General features: G+C 37.1%; 1 pseudogene; it reads right to left on the bottom strand.

Moving 5' to 3' along the window:
- Positions 1 to 10,934: 10,934 nt before the first annotated feature.
- On the bottom strand, positions 10,935 to 11,221 carry LOC119248613 (60S ribosomal protein L37a-like; annotated as a pseudogene).
- Positions 11,222 to 14,027: the final 2,806 nt, after the last annotated feature.

A 14,027-nucleotide genomic window follows, 5' to 3' on the forward strand; every position in this document is an offset into this window, starting at 1 on the left:
ACAATCCCATTTCCAGATGTATGCAGCGAAATTCATCTGGATTAGGGTTCTCAAGGCTCTATGCAGCTGTTGCTCCAAACTAAATGAAACCATATCTCTTTCCCCACAAGTCTTTAGCAACACTACTATAAGTCAGGATCACCAGCTAACAGAGCAATCACAGAGGAATGTCACAAATAAAATAGCACATCTTAAAATATTTTTCCATGTATGAAACAAATACAGGAATCTATCACATAGCTTTACTTATGAAGAAACCCACCCCGGAAAGACAATCCACTTAGAAAATAACAGGTACATTTTAGAGAGCTCCAGGCCCTAATATATATTAGGGTATTGGTGTGAATACCTCTTTTTTTTTTCACTTTGATGAAATCTTTCTCCCTTTCCCATATATTCTCATTCCAATAGCTTGGGTGCTCCATGAGCATTCCTGGGTAAGCTCTTGAGAAACTTGGCCAGTTGTATTCATCTTAGTCTCAAGTCATATTGGAGACACAATAAATCCTATTAGAAATCCAAAAAATATTTGCTAAAGAACTAGCAAGAAATTTTCTTCCCAGTAGACAAATATACCATAGACAAACTGGACATTTCCATCCTTAATGGTACCCCTTTGACTAGTATTGTAGCAATATATCTATTCTTATAATTAATCACTATTTCTAAAATGCTATTGCTTGTGCATATAGGAGTAAAAAGGACTGAGTTTGTCTATACTCTCTGCTTCTAAGTTTATTTTTCTGTAAGACAGGGAAATATATATCATACTTGGTAAATGTTATAACATAAATTTGCATAATAAACAGCAGCTACCATAATTATTTAATGATTATTTTTATATTATTCCCTCTTTATTTTGGGCCTCTTGACATCAGAAACAGTTTCATTCAACTTGTTTTTTACTTACATCCATCACAGTTCCTACTGACCTTTAAAAATATTGTTCACTTTGTCTTATACATGCTGTTTCTAACAAATGTAAGGTGAAATCCTCAGGTATTTTTCTTAGGGAGTTTCTTGAAAATGTGTAATATTGATAGAAGTGGCTTAGAAAGTGATTGGCATATGGTAAGCACTCAATTAATATGATTTGTAATTGTTATCTTTAATCCTTTCCCTCTAGTGTACCAGCTTTCTAATGCAACATTAAAATTGATAGTAGGTACTGGGTACTTGATTGATTGTCCACTCTCAACTCTGAAGGGACTTGAGGATGGGTCTCTAGTTAGAGTGGGAAAGTTTTGCAGGAAAGTTGGCAAGTATTCTTGAAACATCCTACGGAAAGTTATCTTGAAACAGAAAGATAAAAGGTAATAGCTACAGTTGGGAGCACATATATATTTGAAATGCAATTATACTTGCCTTGGCTTTTGGCCATACATCTTATGACAATGATAAAATGAGTTTTTGTAACAATCTTCTTCAACTCTTACCTGCTCCCACCCTCCTCTAATTTTCTGTTTAGCCTGATCCCACAGGGAGTCTTAGAAGAATCCAGTATGGAAAGAAATAGCATTTTAATCACATCTTTACCATGCCTAAGACATGTCACATATGTGGTCTCCTTTAAATGGCATGATAGTTTACATATCATTCACTTAATTGCTATATTTAATATTATAAAATTTGAAGTTCAAAGACACCAAATCATTTTACCAAACTAGAGTGACAAAATCAAGATTTGAGCCTTGGTCTTTCTGTCTTTGAAGCCCTTGTTCTCTCTAGGACATCATACTTCCCCTGAGTTTGCCATCTGTTCCCATAACATCTGCCCAGGTATTACTAAGTGGCAATTGTCCACATGGTGCAAGCAATATAAGACAAGAGGTCGTGGATTCCTTTGTTAATTATATTTTCCATATCTCTTAGGTACCTAGCCAAGGACTCTGACTCATCCAGATGGTGACCTTAGTGCAGCACAGAGTTTAATCCTCCAACTTCTAAGGAGCATCCTAGTGGATGACTCAGGGGGTAGCCGGTGGTTTCACAGGGACAAGCATGAACACTAGAAAATGGATCACTTAGCAGAATGCTTATAATAAAATGAGTTAATTGCAATGTGTCATTCAGTTATCTTGGGCATTATGTTTTTCCTTCTTAGACAGCATTCTCCATTTAAATAAAAGAGAAAAAAAGGATTCATGTGGTTGTTTGTTTTATATACCAATATATATTTGAGCACCCACAAATTGTGAGGAAAATAATATCGGTGTGTTTAGTAGACTTTGTAAAATAGATAATAGTAGGGAACTTACATACACACAAAATAAGTTTCATGGAAAGGATGCTGAAATAATCTCACAAAACCAGCAACCTCTGTAAGGAGGTGTGGGATCTCCACTGTAGCAGCTGTTATGGGGATGTTGTCATTTTGGGGAGTTCTCAGATTTTGTTATTGTTTATCTCTGCAGGACAGTTTTATACATCTTATTTTCTCTGCATGAAAGGGTTCTTCTTCCTCTTTTATGTTTTAATATGATGGAAACAACAGCCCTGGACAATTCTTAGCAGTCAATTTCCATGTCCAGTCAATTAAGAGAAGGAAATTATTGACTTGGCTCATGTAGAATTCTATAGCAAGATGGTTGACAGGAGTCAGAATATTATGATTGACCTAATTTATGACAGGTAATCATGCATCATGTTTGAACAAGTCAGCTGTAGAGTGAGATCATGCATCATGCATGTTCCTATTTCTTGCTCTGAGACTTATGTGGACAAGGCCAGGAGAAGTCACTAAAGTGGATTCTGACCAAAGTAGTAAGTGAGCAAAGGTAGTGCAGGGGTCCCAGGGACATGATGACAAAGTATCTTATCTTCCCCACACCTCACCAAACCTCCCCTCATGTAAGAACTCAGCTTATTCAGGACATATTACATTCAGCATATATGGTATTCAGCATACATATTATATTCACTATATGTAATCCTTTGCACTCCGCTGTCCCCTCTCAGGGGACATAGGAATTCTAGCATATCACTCGGATGTCCCCTCTCAGGGGACATTGCAATTTATTAGTGATTACAGGGAATTGAGGTTATTTCAACGCAACTTTTTGAGACATGCATGTTTCCCTGAAGTTTTATCTTGAAATGGCACAAGAAATTAAATCAAAATATCATAAAATGGTTCGGAATGCAAAGGGATATATATATATATATATATATACACACACACATATATACACACATATAATATATACAGTATATATACTATATATAGTATATGATATACAATATACAGAATATGCAGTATATGATATATAATATACAGTAATATACAGTATATACACACACAAGTAAGCAAGTGAATACAGTATAGATCTTTAGAATTGTGAATGGTCCATTTATTACCCAAATGAGAAAATATTAAATCGGGGGGAAAATACTAACTTTGTAGAGAGGTTTATAGTCTGCATTTACAAATTGAACTTAGTTTTGTAAAATATAATATCAATTATCCAAGGATGCATTTTTGTATTTCTCTACTCAGGGGGAGAAAACTGAGGTGAGTTCCTCTTTTTTTTAAAGATTTATTTATTTATGCATACACGAGCTGGGGTACAGACCAGAGATGCAGGGGTTGGGGGTGAGAGGATTCACCAGAGACAGAGTGGGGAACAGAACAGGCAGACTGACCTAAGTACACTGCTGAGGGGAGCAGCGGGCAAGTCAGGAGAGGTCTGCTGCACCATGTGGGTAGCTCCCTGGCCGGTCAGGGATCGAACTTGTGCTACAGATGCTGCGGATTGCTTCATAGTGTGGTGCTTATTGCCTTGCGCCACCAGGGAGGCCCTAGAGGTGAGTTCCTCTTTCAATGATCCACAATCTTCTCTTGAAATTTATGCAGGGAAAACATTGATACATTTTGCTTCTGTCAGAATTAATATAAACTTGGTAAATCCCTTCTTCTTACTTGTCCCTCATGTACATTTGACTGCATCTCTTTTAAAGAGTTCTACTAAAATTCTTTGGGTCTTTTCTTCCTTTTGCTTTTGAGATTGTAAAATCATCCAAGGCAAAGATGCTTGGGACTAAGTCCAACTTTGATGACTCTGGTTCATCATCTGTGGCTTTTGAAAACTAATCTTGAAGGAAATTTGACTATTACTCACTCATGCTTATAATTCTTTGATGATGTCCTAAGAGTCAAAGACTAAGGCTCTGGCATAGCACCCTAAAATTGTTTGATGATACTTACTGAATCACATTGATTACACAGCTGTGTGCTAATTTTGAATTGTCTACCTCCTCACTAGACCATTTTTTATCTTTCAAAAGGGCATGAATGGAACTGTGCCTGTTCTAATTTGCAAAGTCAACAACTTGAACAGAACAAGAAAAAAATGTTGAATTATGCAGTGAATAACAATTCCATATTTATGACCTTGTACAAAAATCTCCTTTTGGGGGCCTCCTTGCTGGTCTTTGAGTTAAATCTCAGTGCTACAACCACTGAGGCCTGGGTTTGATCCCCGGCCAAGGAGCTACAGACATGGCGCAGCAGAGCTCTCCTGTCTCATCTGCTGCTCCCCTCAGCAGTGTATTTCAGTAGACCCGCCAGTTCTGTACCCCACTCTCTCTGGTGATTCCTCTCACCTCCCACCTCAGCCTACACCCCAGTCCTTCTATGCAAGAATGAAAAAAAAAATCTCCTTTGTAGCCTCCCTTCTAGTACTTCTCACATCCAAGGGAAAAAGTTCCTTTTACTGTTGATGCACTGTCTGGGAAATTTCTTTTACAAGTTCATATTTTCTAAGTCTGTAATTGCAACTGATTCAAGATTAAAATTTTCCACTTACAAAAAATGTTCTAAATGTTGCATAGGCTGTGGTCTTAGTAAACGATGCTCATACCATGGAATCTCTCTAATGCACTTCAGGGAAATTACCCTCTTGTTTGTGCATCTCAATATGCCATTACCCATGATGGAAACTTTGGGACTAGTGAGCCCTTTCTTATTCAGTATTCTAAACATTTAGCACATCGTTGCATCTAAACCAAGAGTTAAATGAACATGAAGTGTTAAATGGATGTTAAGCAAATGCCTCATAGGGTATTTTTATCTTTTCATCTAAGGTATTTTCAAATGATGATTAGATAAAATAAATAAGTCCAGGAGTCCTCAAGCTATTTGAAATCCTCTCTTCTTTAAGTTTGAATATTACTTAAGTTGTGGTAAAAAAGTATGCTTAAACTTGCAGAAACTTCATAGTTTACAAAGCATTTTATTACATTTCCCATTCACTCATAAATGTTTCAATGACTTGTTCTACTGTTTTTCCCCTTATACTTTGGAAGGGAAAAAAAGGCAACATAAGTTCCTTTTGTCAATATGCCCCGTCTTTCAGTTTGACAAATGTACTGGAACATATGCAGTCACAGAGAAGGAGTAAAGGGTGGGGGGTGTGAAAGGAAGATGGGGTAGCCTTTACAGGAAGCAGGCCACCAGGCAGCATTAGCTGTTTCTGGTAATGAGACTGTACAGAGGGAACCCAAAGACTGCAACTTGACACATTTGTGTATGTAAATTTTACCCAACTACACTAGATATACTGATATACACCTCAAGGACCTGCTGAGCAGTTTTCTAGCAAAGACGGATGTGCACTGTATTGTAGTGCTTTTTTAGATTGGAGTGAGTGTGTGTGTGTGTGTGTGTGTGTGTGTGTGTGTGTGTGTGTGTGTCAGAGAGAGAGAGAGCGAGAGGGAGGATTGGAGAGAGATTTTAGATGGTAGTTTGAATTTGCTGACTCCTTGCTCAATATTGACAAACAATTTGAATTTATGGAAATGTTGCATAATGAGAGATATAGTCAGTTTTCATGATAATCCTCTTTATTAGTTTTGACATTTTGAAACATCAACCAGCAGCAAGAATCTGAAAGAAGGCTTAAGATTTCCTCATCTACTTATGCTCATTGTCTAGTAATGTGCCTGGCATAAGGTTCACTCTTTGATTTCGTACCCAGCAACATATTCAACCTGAAATATAGATTCATCCAATGTGCAGTTTAATATGATTGAAAATATTTAACCCAGGGAATAACTAAACAGATAGACAAATAAACACACTTGGGGATTTGTTGGAAATCTTCATTTTCTCTATATTGATACTCAGTCTAACTTCAAAGACCAAGGGCAAAAGAAAAGAAAATTACAATTGCATGTAGTTGTCCTAATTCTAATCAATAAACTTATTTGTCAACCTGTATGATTTAGGGAAGCCCATCAACCTTTCTGGAATGGCTTTCTGATTAGAAATGGGGCCACACATGCCTAGGCCACTTCTATCTCTAGTTTTACTGATGTTGAAAATTTTGTCACTTACACACGTTTTTTGAAAGCTCAGCAGACTTTTCCTCTGTAATTGATGAGAACCCATGAACTCCAAGTTGCTTGTGGGCAGGCTCTGTACTTGAAAATTCTTTGCCTCACAACTGTTAGCATACAGCATAAGACATGTGCTCCAATACTGATGAATATGATGATACACATGTCACTTCTTGTCCCTCCTTTTTCAGGATTCAGGATTTGAGGTCAAGTCATTTTATTGACACATCTTGCTGTGTACCACATTATGCACTTCCTGGGGTATAGATTTCCAGTGTTTTGTCTATTAGTATAGTGCCAACATAGCAGATGTCACAACAGCTCACAGCTCTTTCTTGTCCCCAGGCCACTCTGCTTGTGCAGTTTATCATGATTAGCTTGATAAATGACTTGAGTTCTTTGGAGGCCAATTGCTCCTATTTTCTAAAACACAGTATAATTACAATTTCATATAAGGAAACAAGAATGTTTGTATGATTCTAAAAATAATCGTCTGCATATACTTTGGAATGAGCTTTTAATTTGGGTCCCAGGGAACCATAGGTGACATTGGGGGTTCAAGGAGCTGATTACATTGAAATGGAATCCATGTGTTTCTGGCAAAATGAGTATTTAAGTTTCTCTGAGACCAGGAGCTAAATTTCTTAGATTTCAAAAGAGTTATTCACATAAAGTATTGCAGTAAATGTTTACAGCAATATTACTTATATTAACTTCAAACTGGAAACAATCTAAATACACATCAGTAATTAAATGGCTAAAGAAAATGGTGTACACCCATATAATGGAATACTACCTGGAAAATCAAAAGAACAAATTGCAGATATAGGAAATAACAAAGATAAACCTCAAAAGCATTATAAATGAAAGAGATCAGATATAAGAACTATACAGTGTTTGGTTCTATTTATATGATATTTCAGAAGAAGCAAGACTATAAAGATAGAAAGCACATCAGTGGTTGCTTGGGGTGGGGTGGGAGTAGGGATTAACTTTAAAATAGATATGAGAGAACTTTTGGGGATAATGGAAATGTTACAGACTTGGATAGTGGCCTTGCATGAATTTACTGAATATGAATTTACTAAGAATCATCCAAATTCAATGAGTGAATTTTTGGTTTGCAACTTTTTATGTTAACTGATAAGTTAATTAAAAAGGTAACTTGGGAAACAGAATTTTGGAATATAGTGCCTCGTTCATATATAATAGTCAAATTACAGAGCTGTACAATGCAGTTTCACCAATATAAACATATTTATCAAATAAAGTTTAGAAGTAGATATATCTGTTAATATGACAGAGAAACAATTATTTCAAGGGTACAGGGACTATGAAAACTTGTTGAAAATGGAAACACCAGGGGTCAAGTAAAGCAGTTTACCATCTTAAAGACCCACACACATACTGCACACATGCATACGCACATTTTATACAATATAATAAAATATGTTCACATTTTAGCAAATGATTTAGATGTGCCAAAGATAGAATTCAGAACTTAGAGAAAAAATACTCTTAATACTAGCCCTTCAGAGCATGACACTTGTTTAATAATATTATAATAATGGTGCTTTTTATGTTCCAGGCACTATTCTAAGTACTTTAAACACATTATCACATTCATGCCTTACTATAACACTGTGCTTCTGTTCTCCACATGTTGCATTTTTGGAAATAGAGTTTCAAAAGAATGAAAGTAATTGCCTACATTCATTTGAACCCACAATTCTTTGACTCCAAAGTCCTTTCACGTAGCATCTTTGTTGCTCATTCCCTTATGACTTTTAATAAATTTATGTATGTATGTATGTATGTATGTATGTATGTATGTATGTATGTATCTATCTATCTATCTATCTATCTATGCTGTAAGACATAGCACCAGATTGTTATCCGAAGAATTTGGAACACCTCGAAAGAGGGGCCATAAAAATTCAGGCAGTCCCGGAATTCACATTTCTCAAGCACTCTGCTAATATCAGCTACCACCCAAAGCTTGCCTGAGGTGTTACCACTACTTCTTTAACACACTGGTCCCAAAATAGACCAATCTCCCACCCACCTTCTGTTTAGAAAAGCTGAGATCTTTCAAAAAGACTAGTTAACTCAGGTTTCTCCACAAGAAGCTAGGGTTAAGAAGAAGACCGAGGCAGTGTATTTTCTCGGTAGTAAAATTTCATTTTAGGCCCCATAGGTGTCTCATATTCACACAAATCAATTAGTTTTCCTGTTAAGGATTTTCAGTGACTTGAAGAAGCATGGCTGCTGATCTCAGCTGAGCAAGGCATAGGGACAAAGATCAGTAAGGACTTAAAAACAGGCTAACAAATCAAAATAATCACTAATTCTTTTTCTTAAGGGAGAGAGAGAGAGAGAGAGAGAGAGAGAGAGAGAGAGAGAGAGAGAGAAGAAGAGCATATGCCTAATAAAATAGTCTAAGGGAATAGTTGGCAGTTTTTGTTCCTCTATTTGGTAACTAATCCCTTTTCCCTCTAGTTAAAAGTCTTCTCATTAAGTAGGCATTGGTGTATCCATAGTTAGAAACAATTTTAGTTGTGCTTGCCGGTGATCTGTGCTTTCCCAATTACCATTACTCTTAAAAGATTTCAGTCGCCAGTTGGGTTTTTACACAAAGAAAAGATCAAAACAAGCTTGTAATTAGATGTATGATTTTAGACCAGCCTTTTGCATTAACATACTACTGTGCCTTCTGATGAATTGCCCTTTTGGACAAACACAAATAGCGTGAGCTTTCCTCATTAGTAACTGCTTCTCTTAAAAAATTCTTTAATGCCCAGAATGAGATGATCATGTTTCAAAGGAATTAAGTACCTTTATTCTGCATGGCAGCTAAGCTGAAGATAGCATGATGGAAGAACACTATTATTTGAGCTGCAATTAGGGTACCTTTTAAAGTTGTGACAGCTAACGGTAAATGTAATCACAGAACAATTAGCAGGTAATTATGCTGTTACTACTTAAATTCATGTCTGGAGTGAGCAAAGATCCTGAATTTCAGTCTGTGACAATTCAGGTGAATTATTTATTTTCATTGAATAACTATTGATCAAAGCAAATGAGGCAAAAACAGAATATCATCCATTTACTTGACAAAGTTAAGTGTAATAGTCAGATAGACTATCTACTAAATGGGTGGAAGTCCATTTGAAAAAGATTATTTACATAACTGTTCTCTTAGAAAACAATTACATGATAAGAGGGTTTTTTTAATGATGTTTTAAATTATAGCCTGGCAGTTTTATTATAAGAAAATTAAGTTGTGTGGCCAACATATCATCAATCTCCAACCTTAGCCCTTACTGCATTGCTTTTTTTTTTTTTTTTTTTTTTTTTTGCTGTTGTTTTTTTGGGGTTTTTTTTTTTGTTTGTTTTATTTATACAAGCAGCGGGTACAGTCAGAAGTGCGGGAGGGTGAGAGAATTCACAGAGCCAGAGCGGGGAGCAGAACAGACAGACTGACGAAGTACACTGCTGAGGGGAGCAACGGGCTCTGCATGAGAGGTCTGCCCGCCATATGGGACCCTCACCAGTAGCGGGGGATCCAACTGGTGCTGCAGAGGCTGCGGGCAGCTTCGCAGCCCAGCGCTCAACTGCTGCGCCACTGGGGAGGCCCCCTTACTGCATTGTTTTTAAACCCTATAACAGTAGACCTTTCTCTTTATGATGTATGAATAATTCCTGATTTCCTCAGGGCCCTAATATTTTCTAACACATAGTCTCAGTGAATGTTTGTTGAACAATTAGACTATATAAATGGCTGTCCCTGCCAGTTATATCTCATGTTTTGATTTCCACTCCATTTATTTTTGGATATTTTCAATATTCTTTTTTTTTAAAAATATTTATTTATGCATACAAGAACTGGGGTGTAGACCAGAGGTGTGGCGGGGTGGTGGTGGAGGTGAAAGGATTCACCAGAGATAGAGTGGGGAGCAGAACAGACAGATCTACTGAAATACACTGCTGAGGGGAGCAGCTGGTAAGACAGGGGAGGTCTGTTGCACCATGTGAGTTGCTCCCTAGCTGGTTGGGAAATCAAACTCCTGCTGCAGTGCTGGCAATAGATAACTTGATAGCTCTGTGTCTTTAACCCCTGGTCCACAGGGAGGTCCCAAATTTTCAATATTCTTGTGTTCATGGGTTTTTCAAGCTGTGACATCAGTTAATATGTATACAGTAAACAAGTAAATGATTTCTCCCCAAGTGAGAATTTGATCTCAGTAGATGTTTCCTTTTACTGTTACATAAATTAACCCATTAATTACAGACTGGCAGTGTTCCAAATTGTGGTACTTCTTCTGGTCTTTCAATTCCTTCAGTCTTCTTTTTTTTTTTTTTTTTAAAATTTATTTATTTATGCAAACAAGACCTGGGGTGTAGGCCAAAGGTAGGGAGTGGTTAGAAGATTCACTATAGACAGAGTGGGGAGCAGAATAGGTGGATTGACTGAAATAAACTGCTGAGGGGAGCAGTGGGTGAGACAGGAGAGGTCTGCTGCACCATGTGGGTCAGCTCCCTGGCCGGGAATCAAACTCGTGTTGCAGTAGCTGCGAATAGCTTCATAGTGCTGCGTCTTAACCACATGAGCCACCAGGGAACAACCCTCCCCCCTTCACTCTTCTGATGGCAGACTTTATTGTGATGGCAGAAGTGGTGTTGTAGGTCTAGGCACCACTTTCATTGTCTGGGCACCATTTTCATGCAGGAACCACAGTGCCAGAACCCCACAGCTTGACTCTCCATCTTTAGTTTGTCACAGAAGTATACTACTTTCAATTTTCTTCATCATTTTCCTGAGGGAGGCACCAGGCCAGTTCCCATATTTACTGAAGACCCCAACCTTCTTGGTGTAGTTGGTCATGTCCCCATAACCTAGGTCACTGCCCAAAGAGCTCAATAAATGTTTCTTGAACCCCTACTATGTTCCAAATTTTGTAATGGTTACTTAAATGAACAGTAATCATCACAAATATCTTAAAGGCATGTTCTCTCACCTCCTTGTCTTATGCTGCACCAAGAGGTTTAGAAAAGCAATGTTAATATGTGAAAAGTGAGTTTTGACTCTTTCCTGCCTGGGTACAAATCCTATCTCATGTGTGACCTAGCCTACTGTTTACATCTATCCAGTTGTAATATGGAGGCAATAAGGAGGCTGCTACAAGGCTCATAAATCATGCATTTGTAGTTCTTGGCATGGGGCCCAACTCACAGTAGGCCCAACTCCCAACTCAATAAGTGGGGAGAGTATTTTATAGTACTGTTGTTTTTTGCGGTAATAATAAAGTTATTAATCATGATGATAGGTGATGAGTTTCCTGCCCAAGCACATGGCATGAAATGTGAATTAAAATAATATCTCTTCCACTTATTGTTCAACTCTGAGGTCAGTGCCATTTTGACTTCAAATTATCATTTGATTTTGAGATTAGTAGAAAAATCATACACAAATATACACACAAACACACATGTGTACACTTCAGGGAGAACAGAAAACATCTGGACTTGACCAAGTAACAAAAGAACATAGAATGTATTTCTGAATCAAATAAATTCAGATATACACACTTAAGCTCCCTGGGATATCCACAGTATATATTGCCGTGTTAACGTTTCTGAAAAGTATGCATTTAGAGAGTACCTCCTTTGTCCCAGCCTCATTGTAGATACGTGGCAAGCAATAACTATAAAAATCTTTTCAAAAATATGTATACTCTCAGTGACAGCAAATACCACTACCACATAATAAATGTATATATATATATATATGTATGTATATTATATTTTTGCAGTAAATATATGATATTAGAAGAGTCTAAATGTGTGAAATAGGTGAATGCAACTATATAGGGTGATGAGAAAGGCTTTGCTGAGGACGTGACGTTCTTTCTCTGAGGATGTGATACTCATTCTGAGATCTGAAGTGAACTGACTGAATAGAGGAAAGCAAGACCTATGAGAAGCAAATGCATTTGTAAATTCCATTGTTTAGTAGTTGTATGGAGTTCATGAGAAATGGCTTTTCTTTATGGGAAGAGAAAGAGGGAGCCTGGTGTGACTGGAATTAGAAATAGCAGAAGGGCTTAACCTATCTTGTGTCTTGCTATTTTATCGTGTGTTTTCTCCATTTTGAGTTCTGTATATGCTGTTTTTGGCTATTTCTAATGCGATTTTAGTGTTTGCTTGGTTGTTTTGGAATTATTTTCTTGTCTATTTTAGTTCTGTTAACCCACTAATTTTCTCCTGGTGCCATATTGTTGTCTATTTTTGCATCTCCATTTAAGTTCTATTATCAAAGACTTAAGATTCTTTAGAGTTTTTGAAATTATCAACACGTACTTTCTCAAATGTTCCTTTCTATCGTGGGGTATATATATATATATATATATATATATATATATATATATATATATATATATATATATATTTTAATTTTGCTGTAGCAACTTTATTTTTTTTTTATTTTTTTTTTTTTTTAAATATTAAATTTTATTTTTATATTCCCCCATACAATTGCAAACGCCCCATTCTGACCCCAATCCTTCCCCTCCCCCCCCCACCCGCCAAAAGTGTCTCTGGTTCATAGTTTTTTGTTGATTTTGATTTTCACTTTCTTATATTCATTTTCCTGGTCCCTTATTTAAGTTTTCTAGATTCCTGCTATGAGTGAGACCATCCGGTATTTTTCTTTTTCTTTTTGGCTTATTTCGCTGAGCATGATCCCTTCCAGTGCCATCCATGTTGCTGCAAATTGCATGTGTTTATCTTTTTTGAATGCTGAGTAATATTCCATGGTATATATGTACCACATCTTCTTGATCCAGTCATCTATTTTTGGGCATTTGGGTTGTTTCCAAAGCTTAGCTATTGTAAACAGTGCTGCTATAAACATAGGAGTGCAGGTGCTCTTTGGAATTGATGTTTCTGTGTCCTTTGGGTAAATACCTAGGAGTGGAATTGCTGGATCATATGGAAGCTCTATGTTTAGTAGGTCCAGAAATCTCCACACAGCTCTCCATAGTGGTTGGACCAGTTTGCACTCCCACCAACAGTGCACAAGAGTTCCTTTTTCTCCACATCCTCGCCAACATTTGTTGTTGCTAGTTTTTTTAATATGTGCCATTCTCACTGGTGTGAGATGGTATCTCATGGTAGTTTTGATTTGCATTTCCCTGATTGCAAGTGATGTTGAACATTTTTTCATATGTCTGTTGGCCATTTGCATTTCCTCTTCAGAGAAGTTTCTTTTTAGCTCTTCTGCCCATTTTTTGACTGGATTATTTTCTTTGTTGTTGCTGAGTCTCATCAGCTCTTTGCAGATTTTTGTGATCAGTCCTTTATCATTAGTGTTGGGTGCAAAAATGTTCTCCCAGTTGGTGGGGTTTCTCTTTGTTTTTGTTATTGTCTCTTTTGCTGTGCAGAAGCTCTTTAATTTGATGTAGTCCCAGCTGTTTATCTTTCTCTTCACTATCACTGCTTTGGGTGATGTGTCTGTAAAGATGTCTTTGATGTGCAAATCCCGTAGTGTTTCGCCTATATTTCCTTCTATGTATTTTATGGTTTCAGGTCTTATGTCTAGTTCTTTAATCCATTTTGAGTTGATTTTTGTGTATGGTGTGAGGTAGTGGTCAAGCTTCATTCTTTTGCATGTAGCGACCCAGTTTTCCCAG

This window comes from Talpa occidentalis, unplaced genomic scaffold (genome assembly GCF_014898055.3).
Source record: "Talpa occidentalis isolate TD23 unplaced genomic scaffold, MPIMG_talOcc4v2.1 talOcc4.17, whole genome shotgun sequence".
NCBI classification, from domain to species: Eukaryota; Metazoa; Chordata; class Mammalia; order Eulipotyphla; family Talpidae; genus Talpa; species Talpa occidentalis.